This window comes from Miscanthus floridulus, chromosome 9 (assembly GCF_019320115.1).
Source record: "Miscanthus floridulus cultivar M001 chromosome 9, ASM1932011v1, whole genome shotgun sequence".
Lineage (NCBI taxonomy): Eukaryota > Viridiplantae > Streptophyta > Magnoliopsida > Poales > Poaceae > Miscanthus > Miscanthus floridulus.
The window spans coordinates 102327591-102344204 of NC_089588.1; positions in this window are offsets into that span (position 1 = coordinate 102327591).

A 16614-nucleotide genomic window follows, 5' to 3' on the forward strand; every position below is an offset into this window, starting at 1 on the left:
GGGGCGGATCACTGGGCGTAGGGGAAGAAGCGAAGGCCCAGGGAGTTTTGAGGGACCTCGCAAGTAGGGGCTAGCCGCAACAGAGGCAGTGGAACTACTTCCGGCCTCGCCGCCGTCCTGTGCCTCTCCCTCGCTGTCCGTCGCCCGAACCTCGTCCTGTTGCCAGAACCTACTCGTCCTCTGAGGAGTTCGTGGTACGGTGCTCCTCCGGCATGTCACGCGGCCTGACTAGAGGAGGCCGGCCCCTCCTGCTGCCGCTCCCGCTACCGCTGCTCCTGGCCCTCTGCCTCCTCCCGTCCGATGCGTTCTCTCCGGCATCTGCATCCTGACGTGCCCTCTGGTACCTCGAGTTCACGTTCCTTGGCCCACTGCCGCCCGCCATCTTTATTCAATCACCTGCAATTAAAAAGAAACAAACAAGACATCATTACATGTATTAGAAATAGATGCTAAGTAAATAAACAAAACACGATTACAAAATAACATAGTATTACATGTATTAGAAGTAATCATCATTATTGGGATTATCTGGATCATATGTCTCGTCATCACTATCAAAATTGTCCAAATAAACAAGACTGTCCGAAGGTTCAATGTTGCCTTCATCGTCATCATCTAAATGTAATCGCTCAAGCATTTCTATGTCCTTGGCATTTTGCACCTCATCTCCTTCTTCCTTGTCATCAACCCTTTCATTGTCTACTTCCATTCCAATCGCCTCGGTTAAGTCTATCACCAACCTCCCTTGTAGCCCATCTTCTTGATAGAACTCTCCATCATATGTGTTTGGGTTGAAGTTGTAATCTTCATCGTTTGGGATAGCTAGTCTACCATGTGGCGATACCTGGTGCACAATAGACCAACCCTGAAGAGCCTTGTTGCCTTGGCATGCGTATGACAAATAATAAACCTGCATGGCCTGATCCGCCACAATAAAGACATCTTTTCCTTGATAGATGGAATCGTGTCGAATCTCGACTTGACCAATATTAGGGCTCCGTTTCGTTAGTCGAGGATTGAACCAGTGGCATTTGAACATGACCAGACGAAGAGGTTTCGAACCATAAAATTCAAGTTCATAGATATCTTCAATTATGCCATGATACTCAAGGCCATCAGTGCCGGGAGTACAAACTCCGCTGTTAGTGGTTTTTCGATGGGGCCGAGCTCGCTCGTAGCTTCTTGTGTGAAAGCGATATCCATTCACATCATAACCTGAATAAGCTTTCACCTTACTGTTCGAAGCCATTTGCAACCTGTCTCAACTCCTTACTCATAGTTGCATCGGTTTGGGCCTGCAAGCGCAAGAAGGAAAGATTGCCGGACTAAGTACGCGAAACTCGGAATCTCGAACTAGGTACGAGGTAAATTGGACAATACCTTTGTTTTGAACCAAGAAATGAAATTGGGCCTCCCTGCTCCTGGACCCCGTGAAAGAAGGGTGTCGGTTTGCCGTGGGGTAGGATCCCTTGGTTGATGCCAGGATACACGAATAAATTCCCTGTGCACACGAGAATAGTGACAGCGTATTTAAACAAGTTCTTTGAGAATAGTGACAGCGTATTTAAACAAGTTCTTTGAGAACTTACTCAATGAACGACTTCACCTCGGGTAGGTTGTGGAACACATATAGCATGATCATGCGCCACTCTTCATTTTCCAACCTCTTATTGGTCGATCCACTTGACCTGCCGAGTTGCCCTTGGAAAAGGCTAAGGTTGGATTCATTCTCGTCAACATTGTAGCGAGGGAGTGGATTATCCTGCCAACCATTCATTCTATTAATTTTCTCCTGTTTCTATTTTTTGTAACTTTTTTCACCTCCTCTAGAATGGAAGCCTCTGCAATGGAAGCCTCAATTTTGGCTTTATTTCTACATTTTTTGCGAACGGCCTTCAGACATCTCTCGATTGGGTAGCACCAACGGGCCTGCACGGGCCCCCCCATACGTGCCTCATACGGGAGGTGCACAATCAAATGCTGCATCGACAAGAAGAAGCCGGGTGGAAAGATCTTCTCCAACTTACAAAGCAACTCAGGTGCCACTTTCTCCAAGTTTGCAACCATGGTCCGAGATAGCTCCTTGGCACAAAGCTGGTGGAAGAAATAGCTCAACTCTGCCAGCACTAGCCAGAGATGCTCAGGAACGTAGCCTCGTACCATCGCCGGAAGAAGCCGCTCAATCCATACGTGGTAGTCATGACTCTTCATGCCGTTGACTCGCATAGTGCCTAAGTTCACTCCCCTGCTCAGGTTCGCTGCATACCCATCAGGGAACATTAACGCCTTGATCCATGGTAGTACTTCCCTCCTTTGTTCGGTTTTCAAGACGAAATCGGCCTTAGGCCTTTTCCAGTGCTTGCCGTTTGTAGGAGGCCGCATCACTTGCTGTGGTCTATCGCATAATGTCGCCAGGTCCACTCTAGCCTTAGGGTTGTCCTTAGACTTGTCAGTGTCCATGAGTGTTGCCCAAAGTGCGTCGGTGATATTCTTTTCAGTGTGCATTACATCAATGTTATGGGGTAGTAGGAGGTCATCGAAATAGGGGAGCCTCGTCAAGCCAGACTTATGAGTCCACATGTGTTGCTCACCATATCCCACAAAACCACCTTCTTCATTGGGCAAGAGAGCATCTATCTGAGCATGAACCTCGGCACCAGTCTTCAAGTGCGGTCTAGGGTCCGTGACTGCGACACCTTTCCTAAAGTTCTTGGTGTCCTGTCAGAATGGATGGTTGGAATCTAGGAATTGACGATGTTGATCGAACGACGAATACTTACCACCCTTCTTCAACCAAATGAACCTCATAGCTTCCTGGCATATTGGGCACGGGAACTTCCCGTGAACACACCAGGTGCTGAATAACCCATACGCCAGGAAGTCATGCATGGAGTACTGGTACCAGACTGTACATTTTGAAGCTTTCCTTTGTAGCTCGGTCGTATGTCCATACCCCTTCATTCCAAGCTTTGATCAACTCATCAATCACAGGCTCTAATGAACACACCCATCTTACTCCCTGGGTGCCCGGGAATTATCAACGTCAAGATCACGTTATGTCGTTGAAAGGCGACGCCAGGGGGGAGATTGAGGGGGATAACAAACACGGGCCAACATGTGTAAGGGGCAGACATCATGCCATAAGGATTGAACCCATCTGTTGCCAGCGCGACACGTACATTACGAGCCTCATCGGATTTCAAACGATGCTTATCATTAAAGCTGGTCCATGCTTCACCATCAGATGGATGCACCATCTTGTCAGGATGGTAGCGTTTGCCATTCTTGTGCCATGTCATCTATTTCGCGGTTTCCTCGGTCATGAATAGCCTTTGAATCCTCGACACGAAGGGAAGGTGCCGTAGGACTCGGGCGGGTATCTTAAGCTGGGTCTTCTGGCCACCACCATCACCAGACTCTACCTCCAGGAACCTGGAGGCTTTACACTTCGGACAGTACTTTGCCTCCTTGAGTTCTTCCCTGAAATAGGACACACTCCGTTCGGACAAGCATGTATCTGCTCATATGGCATCTTCAGTGCTTTAAGGAGCTTGTGTGCCTCGTACATGGTCTTCGGCAACACATGGTTTTTTGGAAGCAGGGTGCCAACCACGGCCAACACCTTATCGAAGCCTTCTCGACTCTAGTTTAAATCGGACTTCAACCCCATCAAGCGACTTATGGCATCCAGCTGGGAGACCTCAGAATGAGCGTGAAGGGGTTTCTGTGTCGAGTCCATCATGTACTTGAACGCATCTACGGCTACCTGCATCTCCGCCTCCTCACGTCCTTCAGCAAACTAGTGCTTGGTGAACGTCATCTACCATGTCTGCTACCCCTGGCATCAGCATCGAAAGCCTCGACGCGTTGTCTCACCACCTCCTCTCTCATACGATCGGCTTCACCATGGTGGACCCACCGAGGTGTAGTTCGGCGTAAACCCATTCTTGTGCAGATGTGTACCCATGAGTTCCTTGTCTAGCATTCTCCTGTTACCACACTTGCTGCAGGGACACAAAGCCATTTTCGGGAATTTTGCGGCCTTGCCAAATGCACGATTCAAGAAACTGATCGGTCTTCTGCATCCATTCATAGCTGGCATCACCCTGACTTGTCCGGCCCGTGTACATCCACTGACGGTCCTCCATCCTCTAGCATATATAACATCACCACAGGTGACCATCAATTGCATCTACGCGGTGTCCCTACTCTCTAATAGGTGAGGATAGGTCCTAATCCCACCCGTGGATGCGTAGATGAGGTTAGTTTCCATGCTCTGCTCCTATCCGAGACGGAATTTCGGCAGCACCTCCCCGCTGTTCTCCCGATACACGTCCTGCAAGGGAGAGTGTGTATCCGGAGAACAACGGAGAGGTGATGCCGAAAACATCGTCTTGAACCGAAGTGGAGCATGAAAACTAACCTCAACTACGCATCCGCGGGCTGTCCAAAAAGCGTGGACAATCCGAAATAGATACGGTCGCAGATATGCAAAGGTCCGCATATCTCCGACCGTATCTCTTTCGAACAGGGAGACACCTAACTAGGTTACGCGACCAAAGACCACATACGGATAGAGGGGTTATACCTAGGGTGGCGGTGAGGTCTGGGTAGCGGGGCGGTGGAGAGTCGGTGCAGTGGCGAGTCGAACGCGGTGTAGGAAGACTCAGCAGCGCCGACGAAGATGATCGGGGTCGCCGAGTCCCTCCCACAGGTCCTCCTCCTGCAAAAAAGGGCAAAAATGGTTAGTGTCGACTCAAAATTTTGGCAGCACCTCCCCTGCACGGGGAGGTTCCCAAAACCTGCAAAAAACATGGCACGAAGGCCAACAACCACATATATACCAAACATGGCACGAAGGCCAACAACCACATATATACCAAACATGGACACGAAGGCCAACAACCACCAATATATCAAGAGGAGCCATGTACTTTAGTTCTCTTTCCATGCACATGAAAGTATTGAAGTAGTACAACAACAATTACTACTAACCCTACAACTACTACTAACACTACTACTAACAACTACTTAACTACTAACAATGCTAATAGTAAGAACTACTTAACTATTAACAACTACTACTACTAACCACTACTACTTACTAACTACTACTATTTACTAACCCTACAACTAACACTACTAACTACTACAACTAACACTACAACTAAAACTACTAACTACTACTACTAACACTACAACTAACTACTACTAACACTACTAACTACTACTACTACTAACACTACAAGGGTAGGGCTTACCTTGGCGGCAAGAACGGCAAGAGCGAGGGCCGGCGACGACGGCGGGGATGACCACAGCAGCGCGAGGATCAACGGCCGGTCGGAACGGCATGGGGATCGACGGGCGGTCGGGTCGGCACCTTCCTCTTCTTCCTCCTCCCCCTTCTCTTTCTTCCTCTTCTTCCTCCTCCCCTTCTCTTTTTTCCTCTTCCTCCTCCCCCTTCTTTTTCTTCTTCTTCCTTCCTCCTCCCTTCTTCCACCAACCTCCTCTACTGCTGGCCGGCGGCGGGAGGAGCCCGGCGGCCGGACCACGGGCAGCCGGCCTCGTCGGGGATGGCCGGCGAGGTGGGGCCGCGTGGCCACCGAGGCCGGCGAGGCTGGGGCACCGGGGCCAGGCAGGAGCGCCGGCCGGGCCGAGCGCCGCCGGGGTCGTCGGGCGGGGCCGCGGCCGTGGGGCCACCGGATCCGGGCGGGAGCGCCGGCCGGCCACCGGGGCGAGCGCCGCCGAGCGTGGGCGCGGCTCGCGCTGGCGCTGGGCCGCCGGTGCCGGCGCCGCGGGGTCGCCGGGAATGGGCGGAGGCGTGGGCGAGGCACGGGAGAGGCGCGGGCGCGGCGGACCGGCGAGGCGCAGGCGCGGCGGAGCGCGAGGGCGGCGGCGGCGGCAGAACGTAGGCGCGGCTCTCCTGGATTACGTTAGGGTTGGGGCGTCGGCCGGCCTTTTTAGGCATGGGCCTTTGCCGGGTGCCAGGTGACGACGGCACCCAGCAAAGAATTTTTTTATTTTTGTTTTTAAATTTCTTTGCCGGGTGCCCCATGACCTGGCACCCGGCAAAGGATTCTTTGCATGCGCCGGCCTTTTTTGTCATGGGCCTTTGCCGGGTGCCAGGTGACGACGGCACCCGGCAAAGAATTTTTTTATTTTTTTTAAATTTCTTTGCTGGGTGCCCCATGACCTGGCACCCGACAAAGGCTTCTTTGCATGGGCTGGCCTTTTTAGTCATGGGCCTTTGCCGGGTGCCAGGTGACGACGGCACCCGGCAAAGAATTTTTTATTTTTTTTAAATTTCTTTGCCGGGTGCCCGGGGTGGCACCCGGCAAATTATTATTTTTGTTGTTGTTTTGACCCCATTTTTTTGTGGGGACTTGCTACAATAAATATATCCCTATTTCAAAATTTGGGACAATTATGAGTTTTTTAACTATATTTCCTTAATTTTTTCCGTTTCATTAAATATTTTCGACTATTCCAAATTTGAACTGCAGGTACATGAAATAATGGAATTTGGTCATTCAAAAAATAGTATTCATGATATTTAGGCTATGTCGAGGCCGTATGCAGGAAGTGGCATGAAATGTCGCGCATCATGTTGTCGTAACATGACGATGTACTCGCGGGGGAAGTTTATTTAAATTATATAAAATCCAAACGATGTCCGAAAATCACGAAACTTGTCGATGTGTCTTGTTATCACATGTGGAGGCCCTAGTAAAAAATTGAGAAAGTTTCGAGCAAGTTGCGACGTCGGCTGCCTAAAACCCAGACATCGCAACTTGCTCGAAACTTTCTCAATTTTTTACCAGGGCCTCCACATGTGATAACAAGACACATTGACAAGTTTCGTGATTTTTGGACATCGTTTGGATTTTATATAATTTAAATAAACTTCCCCCGCGAGTACATCGTCATGTTACGACAACATGATGCACGACATTTCATGCCACTTCCTGCATACGGCCTCGACATAGCCTAAATATCATGAATACTATTTTTTGAATGACCAAATTCCATTATTTCATGTACCTGCAGTTCAAATTTGGAATAGTCGGAAATATTCAATAAAACGGAAAAAATTAAGGAAATATAGTTAAAAAACTCATAATTGTCCCATATTTTGAAATAGGGATATATTTACTGTAGCAAGTCCCCACAAAAAAATAGGGTCAAAACAACAAAAAAATAATAATAATTTGCCGGGTGCCACGCCGGGCACCCGGCAAAGAAATTTAAAAAAAAATAAAAAATTCTTTGCCGGGTGCCTAACGGCGTGGCACCCGGCAAAGGATGACGGCAGCTGGCCGCCGTCAAGCCGGCCACCTTTGCCGGCGGCCATATTTTGCCGAGTGGCCGGCACCCGGCAAAGACTAATTTTTGCCGACGGCTGGAATTTGACGAGTGCCGGCACCCAGCAAAGGCTGCTTTGCCGGAGGCCCTTATTTGTCGGGTGCCTCCAGGCCTGGCACCCGGCAAAGAATTCCTTTGCCGGGTGCTCGATAAAAAGCACCCGGCAAATTTTTTTGCTCCTGGCAAATCAGTCGTTTCCTGTTGTGCAGGTTTCACAGAAAACAAGCAGAGGGAGAGGAGAGACCGAACAGAGATGGACCAAGCAGCTGGGGCAACGGACCAGCTCCTCCTGGAGTCCAAATCTCACGGAACCAAAAACGCACGGAGGGAGAGAGAGAGGTTACGGCCACGAACAGCAAGGAGAAAGGCCACGCACGACCTTGGCAAGCTGCGCTTGCAAGAACAATGAAGACCACGACCGACCACGACGAGCTGTTCCCTGCAGAGCGGACGAGCAGGCCACCTGGGCCTCACGGGCAGGCACTGCTCGGACTGGATTCGCACAAATCAAGGAGCGCTCCTGCTGCTGGACGCGAGCAGGGCAAGGAGCTAGCTGCAGCGCAGGGCTGCGCGACGCCGAGCCGGCCTGCAGCGATGCGGCTGCGAGGGACGCGGGCAGGAGCTGCACTGCCACAGTCAACACCATACGGGAGCGCCGACCTGGAGACCGAGCATGAAGAATAGAACGCTACGAACAGCAAGAGGCGCGAGCGAAAAAACGAAGCAATGTTGACCAAAACTCCATGATTCGTTCCCAAATTTCGCACAGATGAAATTCAGCTTGGTACAAACCTATCCCTAACCGACATGAGAACCAAGTAACAAGCATAGACTTTCTGAACGAATCTGCTGAGAAGCAGAGAGACATGGAAGGGGAGGGAGGGAGCAAGGGAGGAGACGGACCAGTTCCAAAGGCCGATGCGGAAGGGGAGTGACTTGTGGTAGGTGTAGCAGGGGAGCGTGTCGACGCGCCATTGCGCGAGCTTGGGCGCTGCCTTGAGCCCAGGCCGCCGCGCGCCCTGGTCGCCGCGACCCCAGGCAGCCGCCTGTTGAGCCTACGCGCCCTGGCCGCCGCCCCGCAGTACCTAGGTTTAGGGTTCGTTTGTGTTTCAGAAGAAGAGAGCGGGCTCGGAGGGACAGAGACGAGACCGACAGCAAGATAGAAGAGAAAGGAGAGACACGGGGGTATTTTTGTCCATTCAGTAAAAACTGACAACTCAATCACGGCAAACTTCGACAGATCTCATGGTAAGGTCATATGAGAAAACGAAACTTCGAGTGAGGCCAAATAGGTAAGAAATTTTGTTTCAGGGCCAAGGAAGAAAGACAACTTTAAACCAGGGCCAAATAAGAATTTTTCTCTATCTAATAACCTTATAATCACTTTCATATGTATGTGTCTAATATGATGAACCACTAAGGACTTTACCTAGTACTTTTGTACCCTCTTCATTGTTACCCTTGGTTCATGCATATGGGTAGCTTTGCTTAGATTGCAAACACCAAATGTTATAATGTTAATCTTGATTAATTACTTATGGAATTAATGGTTAAAATGATGCTTTTGAGCAACATGGACAGAAGGGAGCTAGAGCATTGGGCCTTGGGTGCTCTAGTCTGTCCTCCAAAAGGACTGAATCTTAAAGCGGCCACCTAGGATTTATTGTATAACCATAAGGACTACATGGCTCTAGTCTTGGCTAAGTAACTAGATTTTTCTAGCTTGTTAGTGGTTAGCGAAAGGCGTAAGAAGGGGGCCTAGGTTGCAGAATGGCTTCTTGCCTATCAAAATGTGTACTGGGCTGTGGTCAAGGTGTGCCAGTCTTGAAGGGGGCCTCCATTCGCCTAGCTGTTGAAACCTCGCGGTAACTAACTTGTTAGAGGGTTCTTTGGAAAGGCCTCGTAGTGAACCCTGTCGACTTACCTTGAAACTGAGTCAAGAGGTTGGCCACCTCGGGTATATGGGTATTCACGACTCATGGGTAAAGATGTACAGACTTTGTAGAGTTATATAAAACTGATATATCAGCCGTGCTCACGGACACGAGCGGCCTGGATCCTTTTCGAGATAGATGGTTCTATGGATGGTTTGGGATATGATTAATCTTGATGATAATTATTATACCTTCACTTTGGGATCTTAAGCATAACCTAGTAACTTAGGTTTAATAAATAAAATATGACCAACTAAATATGCTTACCGCAGTACAGCCGAGTCAAGCCTTCTTGAGCCTTGCATAACCTCATGTTATACTTGTTGAGCATGGTGAGCTGACGCTTGTCCTTGTCGCCAATAAAAATCCTGGATGAGTACCAGATGGTGATTCCAGTGAAGAGTTTCCTAAAGGTTTCCATGAGTACTAGGCGAGTGTTTCCCCCAGTCAACCATCCTTGTGGAGCATGGAGCCCTGAAGAGAAGATTAAGAATAGTTTCTGCTATGCTTTTGTAATAGTTGTAAGTCTTGTTGTAACTATGTTCGATATATAATAAAGCATTGTTCTTAATATTCTCCATATTTGTGGCTATATGTGTCGTGTGGATATCCTGGGCACACATATAGTTAGCGCTTCGTATTCTTCGGAAAACTGGGTGCGACAGGCGTCTTCATCATCATCTTGATGTACCACGCCAGTCTCATCGACTCTAGGAGGGCTGGGCTAGGGGTCGGCCTCGGCTCCAGCTAGAAGAGGCCTGTCTGATTGATCTAGGACCTCCGTAAGCTACGCAATGGTCCGGGGTAAAGTGGCTCTCCTGCCTCCGTCTGTGGACGTTCCTGCTACCGTCTCCGCCCTGCGCGGGGGAGGGGGGTCTCTGTCGTTGTTGTTACTAGTTCTCCTTGTTCCAGCGGCCATTGGTTCAAGACTTGTGGTACAGTGGGCTCCCCATGGACGGCGCCAACTATGGGGTCACCCCTGACCTCTCACCCTCGCTGAGGATCACGCTAGGAGAGGCCGAGGGTTTCCCACAGGGAGGAAAGTGTACAAGTGAGAGTATACGAGAGAGTATAGGTCCACCAAGATCGGGACTAGAAATAAATGCAGATTAATTGCTCATTAAATTGTCTAGAAAAATCTCTCCTTGTTACACAAGCGCTCCGGGTATTTATAGACCACACCCGTGGTCGTGGTGAAATTACGCTAGGGTTAGCCTCGACAAGGTAACCACTACACAACAGCCAAGGGCACGACAGTAATCTTCCTCCCTTGGCCAACCCCCACAAACCCTAACCGTGAAGGTGGGGCCGTCGCCGTCTTCAAGCTGGCTCCTTCTCACGGCTCGCGTGTAACCTTCGCGCGTCCCGAACAAGGGTCCGCCACTTGCTATTAGCCAGTGCCTCGCTCACGGTAGTCCTTCAACCAAAATGGCGAACATTTGCACGCGACACTTGAAAACATAGGACAACACGATGAACCAAAACCCTCGCGGCGAAGGTGATTACCCGCCGCGAGGCTAGTTAGTTAGGCCAGCAGAGGGTCAGGTGCCAGGGTAGGAGCTACGCCGAGGTCCTCCCACCGAACATGGGGCTCTCCAAGATGCTGCAGATTGACAGAGAGATCGATCCGCCGCCAAAGCTACCCCATAAAGCCACTGTTACCACGGCGGCCTGCTCATCGTGTTTGCTACCACATTGGCTGCATTCCTCCTCGCCGCCACCTAAGCCACCAAGTAAGCCAGATCCCTATCAACCATGCTTGTCGCCCACCCAGCTGTTGCCACTAGGTTCTTCTATTTCGATATGGTCGGCAAGTACCCTCATGATCTGAACATCTTTACACCTGGTATAGTGTATGTTTCTCTTCTTTCTTCCCGAGGTGAGGTCTAATATCAACCTCACCACCAATAGGGAGGGGAAATTCGCTTTCTATACTGCAAATTATTACTTGTCTTCCCTCTTCGCTCCGTGTTGAGTGCGTCCCTCATCAACAAGAGAATCATGTGGGCTGTAATGTACTTGTACTATCTAGGCCGCACCTATAGCTGTTGGTGTATATACGGAGAGAAACTATATATGCACTTAGGAACTGTTTAGATCCACTGACACTAATAGTTAGCTAGCTAATTACTAATAAATCCATCCGAGCGAGGTTCCGGTCCCTCTGTGGCCTCTATCACCGAACCCTGCATGGAGCTACACGTACCTTCACCAGCGCTGTGTGCGTCTCCTTACACAAAAAGTGTTTGTCATCTGTCATGCCCATGAAAGAATCCGGATGGCCCGTTCTTGGGCCTCGCAATCATCGGAGCCAACAGGCCTGCTCCGCTCCACCTTTAAGTGTTTCACAGTTTCTCGAAAAGACGATGACATTTCCTTTCCCCACGACGCATGTGACAGCCACTGGCGCATCCACGGCACCGCTTGCCCACAAGTCACCTTCTTCGGCCACCGCGGCCTTCTCCTACGTGGGTGCGCTGCACCCGGCCCCCGTCCCACGCTCCTCCGCGCCCCACGCCACGCCCCCATCCTCCTCATGCTGTTGCGGCCATGGCGTGCACCATGGCTGGCCGAAGGCACCACGGCAGGAAAGAGGGGCTTGTGCCTGCATCTGGGTGTACATTAGGCAGCTCTCAACATGCGCCTAACCCGAGCTTGCTAGCTACCTCAGTGCTTCCCCACTAGGTTGCCCATGGTCGCCAGCGATGTCGCGTTCAGACTTATGTTTCAAGTGTTTTATCTGGATATTACAAATGTAGGTCCGGGATTTTTTTTGATCGGATACAACTTGGACGCACACAACTCACACACTCCACACTCACACCACACACGCTTGCATGTACACTAAATTTTAGGGAAATACAAAAAAAAGTTGCGACAACCAAAGTTTCAACCCTGGTGGGTAGCATCCCACTAGACAATGCTACCACTAGACCGCAAGCCCATTCGCAGTAGATCTGGGATGTTGCATATGTTGCAATGACAATATAAGCATGTTGCAAGCCTATGTTTCAAGTGTTTCAGGTATATGTTTCAAGTGTTCCATCTAGGTGCATATGTTGCTATGGCTCTACCCACATGTTTCAAGCATGTGTTTCAAGTGTTTCATATGTTTTATGCTTATGTTGCAAGTGTTTTATCAGGATGTTGCAAAAATATATCTAGATGTTGCATATGTTACTATGCCTATACACGCATGTTTCAAGCGCTGTTTTAAGTGCTTCAAATGTTTGAGATGTATGTTGTAAATGTTTTACTCGGATATTTCAAAAGTAGATCGTGGTGTTGCACGATGTCGGTGCCTGTTGCTGTGGCTGGGGGCGCAGCAGTGGGTTAACCCACATGGGTTCCTTGTCCGGGTGCGAGGGTGTGGTCCTGAGACGGACGTGGGTGCTGGCGCTGGGCGAGATGCGGATGTGGTCCGGGATGTGGATGCGGGGCGTGGGACGGGATATGGGTGAGGGAGCTGCATCTAAACACGACATCCCGTCCGGATGTCTGGGCGCCAGCCCTTCCGATGAAAAATCCATGCATGATCCATCGCATGTCGAGTTGCCAAAATCCATGCATGATCCGTCGCATGTCGAGTTGCCACTGCCGGCCGGGAGCACGATGCACCGGACGCCGGCTCGTGACGCGCGCCTTGCTCACGCGACGCCAAATTCAGATTCAAATCCGATCGAGAGGCATACAAAATTGTCCGAGTCGGTGTATCACGTCCAAAGCGCAACAATCGGCCTGGCCGTATACGATTCTCAATTACAACGAGTCTCGACCCACCGTGATGTCCGCCGATCCACGGGCGTCCAGTCCAGGATCGGACTCGACTCGAATACAAGACACCGGTCGGTCGGCATATAAAAATCCTGACTCGATGGCCCATGCGGCCGTGTACTGCATGCCCGCCCCAGAACCGTACCAACCCTCTCTCGCCACGCCCTAGCTAGCTAGGGCTCTAGCCTCCAACCGACTCATAAGCTTCGCTCATGGCGGCGGCGGCAGTGGTACATCGGAAGCACCCAGCGCCAGACGGCGAAGTCTGTCCTGCCACGGAAGCCGGCGAGAAGAGGGCACGCTTTAATCACGAGACGACGGTCAAGGAAGACTACGGGTTGAACTTGCACAGCAACTGCATCGATGAGTATGAGACAGTCGAGGAGGACTACGAGTTCGACAGCATGGATGACTACGAGATGCTGGAGCAGTTCGGCTCACCGTGGTGTGGCGTCGCCAGGGCGCGTGATCGTTGCACGGGCGAGACGGTCGCCGTCAAGCGTGTTCCCCCCAGCGAGGGCGACGAAGGCAAGGCGAGCATCTGTGCAGTCGTCCGACAGGCTGGGTGTCTCACTGCGTGCGAGGTGCTATAGCTCAAGAGCGTTGCCGCGGACGAGAACACCGGGGACATGTTCATCGTCACTGAGCCGGCGCTTGTCGGCGCCAGCACCCTCCGTAGCCAGCTGACACGGCCCTTCTTCGAGGCCCAGACACGAGCGATCATGAGGCAGTTCCTAGGCACCACGGAGAAGATGCACGGCACCGGAGTCATCCACTGCGACATCGGCAAGGCACGTCGTCGGGGGGGGGGGGGGGGGTGGCTACTTGGGGGACGACCCACATGTTCCTCCTAGAGACCTAGAGACTTTTGCCATGCCTCTCAAGGGCACTTGGCCTACAACATATAAACATTTTTTCCTATCTTAATAGAAAGACAGAACTTCTGCCATATCTTAAAAAAAGGCTTGTGTTCATAATGTTATGAGAAATATACGTTCACGCTATTAGGACTTTGTTGGCGGTCATTAACGATCAAATCTGACTGCCAACTAAGGTACACAAAGAGGAGAAATTGACAATTTTAAACACATATGCATCTACTATTTAACCAAGTTCCATATGTATTTAGATAATATTATTTTGCAGATCACAAACACAAGTACATGGAATAATTCACTGAAAGGCGCTTTCCGGCGCTGATTTGCGCAAAGGAACAAGGGAGACGCCCATCAACTCAACTCAACCGGGGCAAAGCACCACGGAGGAGTGATCCACGTCTAGCCCACAGCCCACCGCGTGAAGGCAGTGGCGAGGCGGCGTGTTCAAGGGGCGGCCGACCCCTAGGGGTGGGCAACCCCCTGTTGGAGTGCCTTAGCCACCCCTTTCGACAGGAGGTGGCATGGCTCCATGCTAAGGTGGTGGGAGCCGATCCTCGCGCTAGGAATAGCCTCGAGCACTACCTAGCTCCATGTATAAATAGTGGAATACCCCCTCTACAACACACTCAACTTGAGCATCACCTCACACACCTCACTCTCTAGTTATAGCTTTTACTTTTTAGTAGCTTTAGAACAAGGCAAAGCTACCTTGGAGAGCTTGGCTCCTTGGAAGAAAAGACCTTTGGGTATGAATAGAAATATGAGTTCTTCCAAAGTCATGCTATCATCTTACATTTATAGTCATACTTATGAACTAGAGTATAGTTATTGTGTTATGATCTTGATATATGAACGAGCCTATAGTTTATATGTGCCCAAATCCTTTACTTAACTTTATACTTAACTACTCATATAACTTATATAATCAGAATTAGAGCTAAGTTGAGGTGGTGGTTCATCGTGCCTTCAGGTGTGCCCAAGTCCTTTACCTATCGATCCGTAGGGTCAAAAACCCGGGGGGTTTGGTTAGTTTCTATATACACAACTGTGGTGCTTGGGTATGGAGAGACAGATGAATACATTGTCCCTTTCCATGGTTGAGATAACAGGCGGCGGGTGGTGATAGCCCTGTTCGTCCATTGTAATCCCCCACGTTCGACTGGGTGTAGGAGTCTAAATTGTCACATGAGATTGCTGGAAAACCAATACTCGGTGGCCACCCGACCTACTTCACACTTAGGCCTAAAACTAATTATGTAATTTGTATGATCATTAGCTAACATTTGTATGACTATGCTGAGCCAGTGCCTGCCCGCTTTAGGATTATTCTTTTATTCTTTCTCTGTATTTTATCCTTTGAGGAATGCCAAGTGTGTGTCCACTATCATAAAATTATCGTTCTTACCCCTATTATAAACATTGGTGTACTTGCAAGCATTATTATTCAAGTTCATATCTATGCTAGACTCTTAATCAAATGCCTTCTTTGGAAAAATATAAATAACGATACCCTACATACTTCTGGGTGAAATGCTACAATGATAACTCCGTGCGCTTGTGGATAAATATCTAAAATTGTTGAGGAACTATCAAGGCTATTACTTAGTGGATTGCTAATTATTAGTGACGACGCTAAGAAATACCAACAAGCACTTCTAGCGTAGTTGCTAGGGATACAAACCTAGTAGCTATTCTAAGAAGTGTCAACAAGCATTTATGGCGCCGATGCCGGGATACAAACCTAGTAGCTATGCAAAGAAGTGTCAACAAGCATTTCTGGCTCCATTGCCATAGAAGGCATAATTGATTAAAGAATCTAGTAGGACATGTTCATGATAATATGCATGTAACATTGCCATTGTTTATGCAGGATAACTTTGCTTGTTTTCTCCTGTTGTTGATGAAAACAGGATAGTGTATGACCGGTTTCGACCTGCCGAACAACTACATTCAAAATTTGGAGGCACTCCAAAGGAAGAAATGGTCTCAAACCACTTCTTCTTCTGCTACTCCTCTGATAGTTGAACCAGTCACCCCCGCACCATCTGCTACTCCAATCATGACCAAGACCCTCCACGACTACTCCACCCCCCACTATTGCCAATGTGCCCGTTGGGCCCGCTATTAACATTGGGGATGGGTACTTTGAGCTCCGTACCGGCCTCATCACGATGGTGCAGGCAAACCAATTCCATGGTTTACCTAGCGAGGACGCAAAAGCGCATCTCCAACACTTCCTTGAGTTGTGCGACACCATCGTCATCAAGGATGTCGCACCTAAGAGCATCAGGGTCTACTTGTTTCCCTTCTCCCTCTCGGACCATTGATGGAGCCACGGCTGTCATCAATAAAATGGTGTCGAATCAAAGCTAGAGGGAGGAAAGGAAAACATAAAAAGGAATGCATACCATAAAGAAGATGGATATGCTTTTCGCAAAAAAAAGACTTATTGATGAAAAGACTAGAGGAACGGGCCCAAGATAAAGATGCCCTGATGGGCACCATCCAGGCCATGGACTCACACATGACATGTGAGGTCTATGGGCACGCTGGCCATTCGGGGAATGATTGCCCCAAAGCCCGTGAACAAGCTGCCATCATCAATAACGGGTTTTGCCAACCACCAGGTAATAATGGGTGAAATAACGAATCCTGCCTGCAAGGTA